Source organism: Leptonychotes weddellii, chromosome 10, assembly GCF_054177405.1.
Source record: "Leptonychotes weddellii isolate Sample4059 chromosome 10, ASM5417740v2, whole genome shotgun sequence".
NCBI classification, from domain to species: domain Eukaryota; kingdom Metazoa; phylum Chordata; class Mammalia; order Carnivora; family Phocidae; genus Leptonychotes; species Leptonychotes weddellii.
In genome coordinates this window covers 42227401-42241160 of record NC_138378.1, presented here as the reverse complement: position 1 = coordinate 42241160, position 13760 = coordinate 42227401, and the positions used below count along the sequence as shown (strand labels likewise).

The 13760-nt window shown below is 44.8% G+C and overlaps 1 long non-coding RNA gene across 1 annotated transcript; it reads left to right on the top strand.

Annotated features, from left to right (window-relative positions):
* The first annotated feature begins 3067 nt into the window (after positions 1-3067).
* On the top strand, positions 3068-11569 carry LOC145723853 (uncharacterized). Its single transcript, XR_014149181.1, has 3 exons — positions 3068-3200; positions 8322-8413; positions 11305-11569. It is a non-coding gene; the product is annotated as an uncharacterized LOC145723853 (long non-coding RNA).
* The last annotated feature ends 2191 nt before the right edge of the window (positions 11570-13760 follow it).

Sequence of the window (13760 nt, the reverse complement as noted above, 5' to 3'; positions counted from 1 at the left end):
GAATTTTCAGTCCCAACTTCCCTGAATTCCAGGGAGGGAAGACATTGGGAGCTGAATGAGTTGCCACTGGCCAATGTTTGAATCATTGATGACTATGCAGTTAAGCCTCCAAAAAACCCAAAAGGATGGGGTTTGGAGAGCTTCCAGATTGGTGAACACCTAAAGATTCAGGGAGAGGGTGCACCTGGAGAGGGCAGAGGGCTCCATACCCTTTCCCCATTCCTTGCCCTGTGCATTTTTCCATCTGGCTGTTCCTGAGTTGTCTTTTTATAAAAAACCATTGAATGATAATGTTTCCCTGAATTTTGTGAGCCATTTTAGCAAGTTAATAGAATCCAAAGAGGAGGTTGTTGAAACCTCGAATTTCTAGCAGGTTGGTCAGAAGCACAGGACGTGTGACAGGCATCTGAAGTGGGGGGTGATGTCTTGTAGGACTGAGCCCTGAACAGTCACCAGGTAGATAGTGTCAGAATTGAGTTAAATTATAGGACACTGGTGTCAGAACTCGGCTTAGTGGTGTAGAGAAAAAAAAACCCACACATCTAAATTGGTGACCAGAATTATTAATTGGTACAGAACCTACCTCCAAGTCTATCTGATGGCCTTTCCACTTGGGTGGCCCAAGACACCCCAAACTACACTGTGAATTGAGTACCTCCCTCCAACACTTGGGTGTTCCCCACTTCAAGTAAGGGCAGTTACTTAAAGATCAGGGAAACCTTTCCTGACCTCACTCTTTAAAACTGTAACCCTCCCCCGCCCCTGCCCCCCTTCTCCACCTTCCCATTCTCCTTTCCTGGTTTATTTATTTTTTTCCATTGCACCTTCTGATTGGCTGTTTCTTCTTTTCTGTCTCTACAACTAGAATGTAAACTTTATATTTTGTCTGTTTTGTTCACTGTGATTCACAGTGCCTGGCACATAAGAGGGATCAGTAAGTGTTAGCTGAATTAATGAATTAACTGGAATAGTGCTCTTGTTACTGATTGGTCTATCATAGCCACTAACTCAGGAAATGAACAGGCGAGCCCTGGTGCACTATACCATGGCCATTGTTCCATCCTGGGGAGTCCTGAAGGGGCTGGACAGATTGAAAGTGCATCTCCTGGCTAGGTTTGCCAACACTGTTGTGCAATAAACTCGGATATACTCATTGCAAGAGAAGCCACTAGCTCAAGAGACAGGGGTTTGGAAAGAGAAAAGGAGAGATTTATTTCGGGTGTTGTCAGCCAGGGGAGGTGGCAGACTCAAGCCTTAACATCAGATCTCCCCGCCAGCAAGATGGACACCTAGAGTTTTGTAGAGAGAGGTTCAGAGAGGTACTTGCAGGAGAGCAGGCAGAGAGCACGTGATCATGCGTGGGGTGGTAAGTGCTCAGACCAAGATGGTGGACAGAGAAGGAGACCTGTGGGGCGTGGTCTTCTAGGCATTTCCTTGCTATCAGGGTTTTTCTGGTCTGGAGGTTGTTGGAACATTCTGGTCATTGCAAAACATCTTTGTCAATACCTCAAGAAAGTGCGGTAAGAAAGAAGCACAACGGGTTTTAATTAGAGCATGAGTTAAGCAGTCTTGACTATTTCTGGTTTTTTAACTATCGGGGCCTAGAGTTGAGCAAGAGGGCTTGCTGACACTCTTAAGCTTGTTTTTGTTGTTTTTGAGAAAATGATGTCAACATTTCCTCCCATTATAGCTTTAGTCTTATGGAATCAGAGTTAATTATTTCAGTGAGACAAGGAAGGGTGAATCCCCAAGGGACATGGAAAAAAAGAAGCAGAATTGAAAACAGTCATTATACCACTTGTTTTTAATGTCTCAGAAATTGTAGGAAATGAAACCTGCATGGAGAACTAAGTTTATAGTAATGGGGTGTAAAAGAGGGCTGACACAACTGCCGTAGGGAAGTCAAGGTCTGAATGTACTTGTTTGACGATAGCTGGTTTTTAAGGTACCAACAGTTAAGGGGTAATTCCATTCCTCTCTGGTTCTCGCCCCTTGTCCATGGAAGCATGTTTTCTGCACCAGAGGGACGTCACCACAATAAAACTGCTTCATGTTGAGCTATTCTTGATATACCCCAAATTGAAGGTTACTGATGAAATTTGGAAGTTTTTGGATTCATGAGCAAATGGCTAAGAAATAATTCTTGAAATGTTTTTGGTGCAAAAAAGGTGACTTTATTATAGCACGGGACAGGACCCGCAGGCAGAAAGAGCTGCACTAGGACTGTGAGGAGTGACTGGTTATATGCTTTTTCATTAGTGGGGGTTAGGGATCCTGTAAGTCCCTAAGGAATTTGGAAGCAAGGCCTTCAGGACCTTGAGGAACTAGCTGCCATTAAGATAAGGTTACTTCTAGTCTTTAATAAAACATAAGCATGAAGGCACTGAGGCAGCCACGAGTTCCTTGAGAAAGGTCATGCTCTGCATGTTTCAGGTATTTGTAGTGGGCTGCAAGCTGTAAGGATATTTAACTTAAGCTACATTCTCTTGCCTTTGCTTCCCTCATCAGTTATGTCACCGGCTAGACCCTAAGACCTGACCTTTACCACCACCTGCTTGTGCTTACCGACCTTTCTCCCACATTTTTCTTTAAGCTCTTCTTTCCAGCTGATCCCGTGGAGAAACTGAAAGTACCTCTCGAGAGCTAACGACTGGCCAGCCAGCCCAGACCACCCAGGTCAGTCTGAACTCAGCCACCCACTTGCACCTGTGCATACGGACCATGGAGTGAGTGACAGTCACCTTTATCTCATCAGAATACTAATGCTTTTAAGTACAGCAACTGTGTTCATGTGCCTGTGCATGAAACACTCATGTCAGTCTGTAAGGTGGAGAAGAAAGAAGTGAGCTATTTGGGAAGGCTGGATATGCACCCCCCCCAAAAAAGCCAGGATAAAAGTAAAGCACAGAGAGGATTTTGGGGAGAAGTCTATATCATACTAACATGTAAATTCAATGCATTCCTCTGGTTCAGGTTAGCTTGTGGGGATTGAGAGAAAAATAAAATAAGAAAATTAATATATCCTATTTTGTTTTCAGTTATTCATTCTCTCCATTTCTTTCTGTAGATGTGATTGTTTTCCTTCTTTGTGAGGAACAAGTGAGTCACACTGAAGTTTGAGAAGGACTGCCTCATGTGACCGAGGCATAACACCCCATCACACGCTGCAAACTCATTTCATCGGGGTGTTAAAGAAACAGGTCTGGTCCTTAAATCACCGCTGTGGGTCGGTGAGGTGGGAGGGTTGGGAGTCCTCAGACTCTTCTACTCCACCCCGGTTTGAGAAAGGAATTGGGTAGCACAGTGTTTGACACCTTCTATTTAGAAAGATTTCAAAATTATAGACACATTGCAAAAATAGATGGTCAGTTTTGTCTTGGGCAGTCCTTTGTCCTCAGTTATTCAGTCAGATGCTAATTTGGTCATGAAGGCATTTTGTAGATGTGATCAAAGTTCATGGCCAGTTTGCTTTAAGGAAGGGAGATGATCTTAGGTGACAGGTGGGCTTGATCCAATCTGTCCAGGGGACTTCAGAGCAGAACTGAGTTTCCCTGAGAAAGGAGAAACTCTGCCTGTACCTGCGAGTTCCAGCCTGCCTTTCTCGAGCGATTTCTCTTGTCTGCCGACCCGGTCATCAATCCTGCAGGCCAGTGCCTTGCTGCAAACCTCTGAATATGAATTTTTTTTGGTTCTGTTTCTCTGGTTTAAACTGGACTGATAGACAGCCATAACCTTTGCTTTATTTCTCTCTTCTACATATATGCACACATAGATACATATGGCAAAAACACATACAATTACAAGTTCAAGTGTGCCCACATTCGCAAATGCCCTTAGTTCCAAACAGCATTAGGGCACCACATAACTTTCAGAGATCTTGGTTTCCCTTTGATCTGGACTTTATTTCCTTACTCTCTTGCCAGATCTTTGATGCTTTTAAGAAGTAAAACAAAACAAAATTTTAAAAAAGCCACATTTCTTTTAGTAAACAGTTTTGACTGTTTCCGGTAGGAGGTTAGTCTGATCCCTCCCCTGCCTTATTCCTGGAAATGCAAGTCCTTCTGTGATCTTCCTAAGCTTGGTTGATGTGCACACTTAGAAACTAAAAGCCCAAGATGACCTGCTCTAAGCAAGTTAATTTATGGAAGAAAAAGCATACAGTTTCAAATTCTTTTATACTTCAGAGAAAGAACCATTGCAAGGTCCCCTTAAATAGACTACAAAAATTGTGCTGCATAGAACTTTTCAGGAACATATCTGAAATTTTCTAAGAAATTTTTTTTAATAAATTAATTTTCTAACCACTACTAAATTATTTTAAAATTGCTACACTTTATCCAAAAATTATTTTTCCAGGAAATCAACCCACCAAAAATCCAAAAACAAGTATAAAATGATCCTGTGTAGCCCAAGTAGATGACAAAAGGTCCACTGTTTTATTTAATGTACTTTATTCATCAGGAAGTTCCCAAGGCTTCACTCAGAATTGATTGACTCTTACTTTGTACACAATTCAAAGAAATCTTATTCTCTGGCTTTCTAGTACATAAATCCTTAAAAACAATAATTTGAAAGAAAACACACATTCTGAAAGGCGGGCTCATTATAAGAGTCAGGAAGGACATCTGAAATACAGAATTATATATACACATATATATTTTTTAATTGTAATTTCTTGCTAACCCTTTTGAGATATGTGGATTTTATGGCCCTTTACACCCAAATACTTCTACTAAGAAAGAAGTACTCCTAAGAAAAGGATTTTCTTTCTTTCTTTTTTTCTATGAATATATAATCACAACATAATGATCAAATTCAGGAAATTTAACACCAATCCACTATCATTATCTAATAGTTCTTTTCAAAAATTCCAATTGTCCCCAAAATGTCCATGACAGCAATTTTTTTTCCATCTTGTCCAGGATCTGGGGCAGGATTACAATTTGCATTTAGCTATTATGTTTCCTTAATCTCCTTTAATCTCGAACAACTGCTCTCTGCTTTTGTCTTCAATGCCATTCACATTTTTTAAGAGTACAGAGCACATTTTTATTGTTTATAATAATAGTTTATAGGGGCATCTGGCTGGCCCAGTTGGTGGAGCATATGACTCTTGATCTTAGGGTCATGAGCGCTACACGTTGGGTGTAGAGATGACTTAGAAAATAAATAAATAAAGTTTTTAAAAATAGATTATATATGTTACTATATTTGGATTATTAATTTGGGTCTGCCCACTGGTTTCTTGACAATTGGATTCAAGTACACATTTTTGGCAGAAGCACCATATGGGCGATGCTTTGTGCTTCTCAGGGCATCATATCGCAATGTGGGTTTGTCCCATTCCTAGTGGCATTGATTCTGATCATTTGTGTAAGGTAGTGGGTGACAGGTTTCTCCATATATCTTGCTCCCATTGTAATTTGTAAGTCATTGGTACAGAGATTCTTTAAAACTCTGTAAGTACCTTGTTTTCCAGTCACTTTCTCCAGTGGTTTTAGCAGCTATGGGGATTCTTATCTGAACCTACTAGTATTATTAGCATGTGATTGCCTTTAGGCTCCTGCTTGCAGTGGGCTTTCTGGTGGGGCTCCCCTTCTGGGGTTAGTGCAGAGCCCAGAACACTGGGCTGCGAGGGGGCTGGTGGTGTGTCCACGTCAGCCAGAATATCCCTTCCCTCTGAGCAGTATGTGAGGCTCTTCGGGTGAGTTTTGTTAGGAAGCCCCTTTCCAAGACTTAGGATCCCCTGGTAAATGTTACTTATAAAGGCATATTTTTGCTTTAATCATCAAAGTATATAGGCCTTAAATATGCCCACTGGTGGCTGGAAGTGGGTCAAGACAGTAGTTTAAATTTAGAAGCCAGTGTTGTGCCTGAAATACACCAGAGTAATTAATTAGAAAATATGTATTTAAGAGGGACTGGTGGTTGTTTGTGTCTGGGCAGACTGGCCCTGAAGAAGAGTCAGGATGAATCTCAGGGGGCTCCAAAGGAGGAGGCCTAATGACTGAGTCTCTGGGACAGCCCAAGGCACCCCCACACCAACCAGGCCCAGTCTGGTCCCACCTGTTCCCTCCTGTTTCTGAGCCACACCGAAGGTCACTGCTCCTGCAGCACCAGGAGAAGGAGGCCCTGGTCTTAGGGAGAGATCTCAGGCTGTTCCTCCTTCCTTCTGTTGCTGGGTTACTGGGTTCTTACCTCATGCACCTGAACACCAAAAGGCGAAGTGAAGTGAAAGTTTGTTGAATGCAGGTGAGAACAGAAAGGAAAGAAAAAAGCCCTCTAGACTGAGAGGGGTCCCGAATGGGTTGCCACTGAGGGTTTTACTGGCAGTCTTCTATTGAGAATTGACGGAGAAGCTTGTGGCCTTGAGGTTCTCGTGCCGTCTTGGTTTGTTGCCCTATCTCTGGTTCCGCTCTGTCTCAGCGTCTCCACCTGCCAGGAATAGTTCCCAAGCCCAGTCAGGGGAGTCAGGGGCCTCCTGTCTCTGCTGCCCACACCTTCACGCCTCCCCTATTCATGGGACAGGACCTGCGGGCAGAAAGAGCTGCACTGGGACTGTGAGGAGTGACTGACTGCGTACTTTTTCATTAGTGGGGTTAGGGATGGCACATATCTCCAAGGAATCTGGAAGCAAGGCTCTCAGGACCTTGAGGGGTCAGCTGCTGCCAAGATAAGGTTCCTTTTAAACATGAAGGCACTAAGGCACCTTGAGGAAGGTCACACTCTGCACGTTTCAGGTATCTGTCAGTGGGCTGTAAGCTGTAGGGGGATTTTAACTGAAGCTACATTTCTTTTGCCTTTGTTTCCCTCATCACTTTACCCCTTCCCACCCCACCCCATTCTCTGCCACCTGTGATCTGTGTCCTGCATAAGTGGACAGAACTGCCCCTTGATCCCACTCTGTGGCACAGGGACTCTCTCCTTTGTCCCCTGTGGGGGCAGAACAAGGCACAATGCCTGCCTGAGGCTGACAGCTCTGAGAGCTGTGTCTCTGAGAGCCAGGTTCATGGTCCAGCCAGTGGCTCTCTCCCTAGTCACCAGGCAGGATCCTCTGGCTGCCATTCAAGGCAAGACACCACCCAAGAGTTTCTGGTCACTGCTCGGAGGTGGGGGTCAGGCATCCATGGTTTTCACTGCTCACAGGTGATTCTAGAACATGGCAATGAGCATCTAGGGCCATGGGCTAAAGTTTAAAGCACATGAGTCAGGGAGTTAATCCTGCCTGGGTGTGAAAATTACACAAGGTGTCTGCAGTGGAGGATGCCAGGGACTTCGGCTGCAAAGTTTCTTTTAAGCTCATGCCTGGAGGACTCAGAGGTTCTGTTTGGGATGCCACCAAGCCCGTGAGTTGTGGTGGGAAGAGAGTGGCAGAGGCAGGTGAACTCAGGGTCCATGGAGCAGGGATGAAGTGGTGGCTGCAGGTCACTGCTTGGACCCAAATGCCACATAGAGCTTGACTAAAGTTCCCGAACAAGATAATTCTTGCTGATAGAACAATGCACACCCACATGCTACCACATATTTTTATTTGTACAAAAAGCACCATTCACTGAGTCTTGGCTGCAGGTCTTATGAAAATCACGGTTTGGCTCCAAGTGCAAGCTTCTCGGGGCACGCGGTGGTTGGAGGGGGGAGTGGGGAGCAGTGTCTGAAATTTCAGCCGTGAGGCAAACGTTGTCTCAGAGTGTTGCTCCTCTCTGTTGACAAGCTGAATGCTCGGCAAATATTACCCACAATTTACCAGTCAGAAGTGCTCACTCTGGCCCCATGGCTGTGCTGACCCAAATCCCCTTGGCAGGTGAGTGTCCGAGGGCTGTATGGGGAAGTGAGTTCAAGGGATCTTTGGCAGGAAGGGCCATCCTGTGAATATGTGGGTTTCTTCCTAAAATTACTACCATGGTGCTTAGGAGATTTAATTCCCTGTGTTAAAAAAACAAAAACACAGGCCTACAAGGGTGTGACTCAAGGCCCCATGTCAACAAACTGTGGCTTAATACCTAACCTAAACCTGCAGTTTCAGCCCCCCAGAAATGTAGCCTTTCACCAGTCCACAGGGGAATTTCCTGGTCAGCGTGAGGAAATGTACTGATAGACCCCTGGGCCCCCCTTAGGATGGTGACCTTGCCTAAAATAACTGATTCTTTGTTAATAATTCCCGTTTTTCCTCTCCCTCTCTATCTTTAAAAACCTTTCCTCATCTATAGCCCTTTGGAGTTCCCCTCTACTTGCCAGATGGGATGCTGCCTGATTCATGAGCTGATTAATAAAGCCAATTAGATCTTTAAAATTTATTAGGATGAATTTTTGTTATATAACAGATTTGGTGACAGTGACAGGATGGAAGTGAACTTCTGGCGGCATTTGGGGACAATGAGAAACACAGGCCTGGTACCACAAACCTTTGGAGTAGGTAAGTTTCCCTTGGTTCTGAGCTCTGCATGTTTTGCCTTAGAGCTCCTGATCTAATTGGCTTTCCTTCACAGGTCGGGTCAGCGTGCACCAGCCAAAGGTTATGATCGGAGACTATTGAACTGGCATGTTTGCCTCCAGCCCAGTTGGGCTGGCAGAAGGGTTGGCCCAGAGCCCAGGCCTTAGGTTTACAGACCACAATTCCCTGGGTCGAAAATTTCAGCACATTTCCATGGGATTTGGTGGTGGTGCACACAGGGCCTTCTTGTGACCATGATACAGTAACATATCTTGATTATCACGGATACAATAAAATGCATGTGTTTTTTTGTTTTGTGTAAATAGAGGCTACTGCTAATGAGGGTTTCAGAAGCCAAATGCCATCAAATTGGTGGGCATGGGTGAAGCATTTAAAGGCTGCTAGAGCACTCACCCCCTCAGGAGGACTCCCAGGATAGAATAAGCTGATTCTCAGAATGGCTTAGATTGACACCCGATCACCCTGTTCAAGAAAACTTCTGTGCAGTGAGGGAACGGGAAGATATGCACAATCCCAACCCTGTAGCCCATCACTTCAGTATTAGTTTGGCTCCGAGGGACCTCAAAGCTTAGCTAATGGCACCCTTAAATTCTGAAGAGTCAAATGAGCCACGTTTTAGCACACTTGCTTGTTTTCTTTTCTTTTTTTTTTTTTTTAAAGATTGTATTTATTTGACAGAGAGAGAGACAGCAAGAGCAGGAACACAAGCAGGGGGAGTGGGAGAGGGAGAAGCAGGCTTCCCGCCGAGCAGGGAGCCCGATGTGGGACTCGATCCCAGGACCCGGGGATCATGACCTGAGCTGAAGGCAGACGCTTAACGACTGAGCCACCCAGGCGCCCACACTTGCTTGTTTTCTATCTAAGAAGGATAATCCCAAAGTTACAGGCATCTAGCAAAATGGCAACATCTTACTAAGCTCGTTTTGTGTCTCGAGGAACTTGGCTTGGTGGCCATCAGGCTAAGGCCCCAAAATAAGGCCAGGCAGAAATGTGAGTGATATCCCATTTGGGGCCAGGGTCCTACCAAACTGCTGCCGGCCCTCGGGAGAATTCCCACCTAGAAATGCGATGGCCATTATGGGGGATGTGCCAATTAGATAAGATCATTTAAGAAGTACTTTTAAAGGCAAGTTTCCCCAAATTAAACAGAATAGGATATCTATTTTAATTGACAAGTGGACATCATCCTGTTGCACACTTAATAGACTACAGTATAGTGCAAACATAACTTTTATATGCACTGGGAAACCAAAAAAAAGAAAAAGTCATTTGACTTACCTTATTTTGGTATTTGCTTTATTGTGATGGTCTGGAACTAAACCTGAAGTATCTCAGAGGTATGCCTGTGTACAACTTAAACAACAGAGATGACTATCAAAAACATCAAGATGAATGGAAAAAAAAAAGCCGGAGAAGTCTAAATACACAGAATTCCATTTATATGAACTTTGAAAATAGACAAAACTAATCTATAGTGAAAAAATAAAATAAAATCACTGCAGGCATTGTCTCTGGGGATAAGGGCCCAAAATAATTGGGAAGGGGAATGAGGGAAATTTCTGGGTGATGGTCATGTTCTGTACCTGATAGGGGATGAGTTACACAGGGCTATGCATTTATCAAAATTAAGTAAATGTACATTTAAGATTTGTGCATTTTACTATAGGTAAATTTTATAACAAATGAAAAATCTATAATTAAATGTTGACCTCTAGTTCATGTTATGCATGCTTAAGTGTTTAGAGGTAAGATATACTGATGTCTTTAACTTATTTTGAAATGCATGAAAACAAGATGGGTTGATAGATGAATAGAGAATGGACAGGTAGATAGACATGTGATAAATAAGTAAAGTACAATATTAATGCTAGAATCCAGGTGGTGGGAATATCGATGTTTCTTATAAAATTCTTCCAACTTTGTTGCACGTTTGAACATGTTCACAATACAATGTATCCCCCCTCTGGACATCCCAACCTCACCTTGGGCCCCTCCCTCTCCGTCTACCATCCCCATCTGCCCATCCCCAACTCCCCTTCCTTTTCTTACTCCCCTCCAGGCCCCCTGGATCCTACTTGGCAACAGTATTCACTACATCCAGGCAAACCAGTGGTAGCACAGAGAACTGGCCTGGCTGGCTCCCAGTGTTAAAAATATATTATTCTGACACTTGTTAAAATGTTAAGGGAGACTTTATTCAATACTATTGCAATAGGAGTCAAAATTATCCAAACAGGAGAGAAAGACTGAGCTCTGAAGACAGCAAGGACAAATGGGGATTTACAGCCAAGGTGGGAGGTGTGTGTGTGGGGGGGGCATGTAATTCTTGCTACACTGACCTAACAAGACTCTCACAAAGTACTAGACATCAAAGGTGGGGGCGATGAACTTGAACAGATGTCAAGGTTGGGGCATTCTCAGTAAGACAGGGTTAGCCGGCCAGCTGGGCTGGAACAAGACTGGGCAAGGCCCAGACTCAGTGGAGAGACAGCTTGGAGGAGCATCACTAAAGTTCGGTCAGTCCTTATCACTAGGTCCAGTTCCTCTGTGAGTGGCAGGAAGGGGAACCAAGGGATACCATGGAGAGGGCAGGGCTGCCCTCAGTGGCCCCAGAGGTCAAGAACCAACACCCAGTGCACCAGTTCCAATGCTATCCCAGGCAGAAACAGGAATCCCTCTGCTGCCTTGTGCAGATTACTAAACGAACTGGAATTCAAGTTTGCACAAACACTGAGAGGGAAGGCAGAGCAACAACCACACCAGGGATTAAAAAAGGAAACTGACCACACCACAGAAATGCCAAGGGGATTGCTCAATCTGACTCAGATCCATCTTAATTTCCTTGCCGCCAGGACTGAAGCCCAGAGAGACTTGAGAGCACCCAGCTGCACAAGCCACCAGCCTGTACCCCTGGACGCCCTCTCCCAGCCCCCGCCTCCTTGGCTGAGGTGCTGCAGACACCAAAGCTAATCTGGTCAGTGTGCTGCTGTGAAATTAAAAGGTAACTTGCAATGTAAGGCAATGGGGACTGTTTACATGGTGGACCCTGGGCAAAAGCTTCCAAAAGATTCCCTTATGCAAATGCAAAACAGATACTGGTCCCTGTAACTCTCTTGCCTCTTTCTACAGGTGCTGCCAACAGGCTAACCTGTGAGTATCACATTTTCATAATGACAGGGCATCAATTCCTATCAGAGCCCTAAATGCTTAACACCAAGTTTTAACTGCAAGTTTTAGAAGCCCAAATGTTCAGAAGCTCCATTCTTGGTCAACTTGATATGACCACTTGCTACTTGAGGCAATGTTTTATGCACTTGGTCACTTATTTATTATAGCATTATTGAATATTCACTTATTATTTATTACAGAGAACCTCTGTCACTCTCTCACTTAATTTCTTTCTCTACTAGTTCGGATCATGGAATCAACAGCCACATGAGCAGCCTTGTGGAAGCAGGGTTTTTCTCTTCATCTGGCAGAAGGGAAACATGCTCGCCTCTTGGACACATGTGCTCTTTCCTCCATGGTGCATGGGTGCTGGAAACCCCGTGCCTCAGTCTTGAGTTCATTATTTCTCTCAAGGCCTCTGCTTATCCTTGAAGCTAGAGGCTACAGATGAGGGCTGCTCCATCATTTAAAACCAGGTTGAAGCATCACCACTGTAGCCTGCTCATCTCCGTGCGTTCTGAGCCCCAGACACTACTGTTTTGTTTTTTTTTTAAGATTTTATTTATTTATTTGACAGAGAGAGAGACAGCGAGAGAGGGAACACAAGCAGGAGGAGTGGGAGAGGGAGAAGCAGGCTTCCCGCTGAGCAGGGAGTCCGATTCGGGGCTCCATCCCAGGACCCTGGGATCATGACCTGAGCCGAAGGCAGACGCTTAACAACCGAGCCACCCAGGTGCCCCCCAGACACTACTGTTAACAAAGAAGCCCACCTCTCCAAATTTGTTACATTTGCCCAAGGTCATTCAAACAGCTGGGACAGATGGGCAGCCTTCCACTTCTTATCTGATATTCTGCAGGTTGCACTGGTAGCTTCTGTAAGCACTCTCTGTTAGGATTAGAGATGTGGTACATGCCAGAGTCCTAACAGAGAATTACAAATAGGCAGTGTAACAGACATACAGCAGCACGTGTCAAGTCACAACCCTCCACCACACTCACATCTGCCATCATGCTCTGGCTATTTGCGTGCCCTGCACTTCCTTCCCCATGACTAAAGATAAGAGGATCCCTTACATTTCAGCCTACCCTCTGTGTGACATACCCTTCTAAGACTGAGCTCCAGCTGTCTCGAATGGGTGGGGAAACCACAGTGAGAACCAATCCCCACCCTCCGGAGATAGCCACTCCTGCTCAGAAGTACCTGGCCAGGAGGTGCCTGGGTGGCTCAGTTGGTTAAGCGTCTGCCTTCGGCTCTGGTCATGATCTCAGGGTCCTGGGATCCAGGCCCGTGTTGGGCTCTCTGCTTGGCAGGGAGTCTGCTTCTCCCTCTCACTTTCCCTCTGTGCTCTCTCTCTCAAATAAATAAATAAAATCTTTTAAGAAAGGAAGAAGAAGGAGAAGAAGGAGAAGAAGGAGGAGGAGGAGAAGAAGAAAGGAGAAGTAGTAGTAGTAGTAGTAGTAGGAGTAGGAGTAGGAGTACCTGGCCAGGGGCAGTCCTCTCTTGCCCTGCTCTGTGTATCTCCTTCTTTCTGTATAACTAAGAAAGTCTTTGCCCACTCCCTTCTGTGGCCATATTGGAGCACAGACCTACACAGTCCTGAGCTGGGGGCTCTGTTAGCCCACCCTGTACCCAGCTACCATGGCTTCTCAGTGTCTCTCCCTGGTCTCAGCAGACCTCTTGTCCTGTAGGTTTCAGCTGAAATGCCCCTCTTCTCCAGGAGGTCTCCCTGAGCATGTTCCGTAGCACCTTTCTCTATCAACCCCCTTTATTTCACTTCCAACAGAGCACCTATCACTCCCTGATGGTAATTACTTATCACTGATTCCCACCCCCCCACACACCCTAAACCTGGGCTGTACAACATCACAGCCACCAGCTATACTTGGCCATGGGGTGCTTGAAATGGGACCGGTCTGAATTGACATCTGCTCTGTGTGTAAAACATACACACAGGATTCCAAGTACTTAGCACACATAGGAAAGATGTAAAAATATCTCATTAAACAATTGCTTGTGTATGTTGAAATAATATTTTGGATATACCGGGTTAAATAAAAAATGTTAAACTTACTCTCACCCATGTCTTTTTACTTTAATGTACTAGAAAATGCAAAGTCACAGATGGTTCACATTACATCT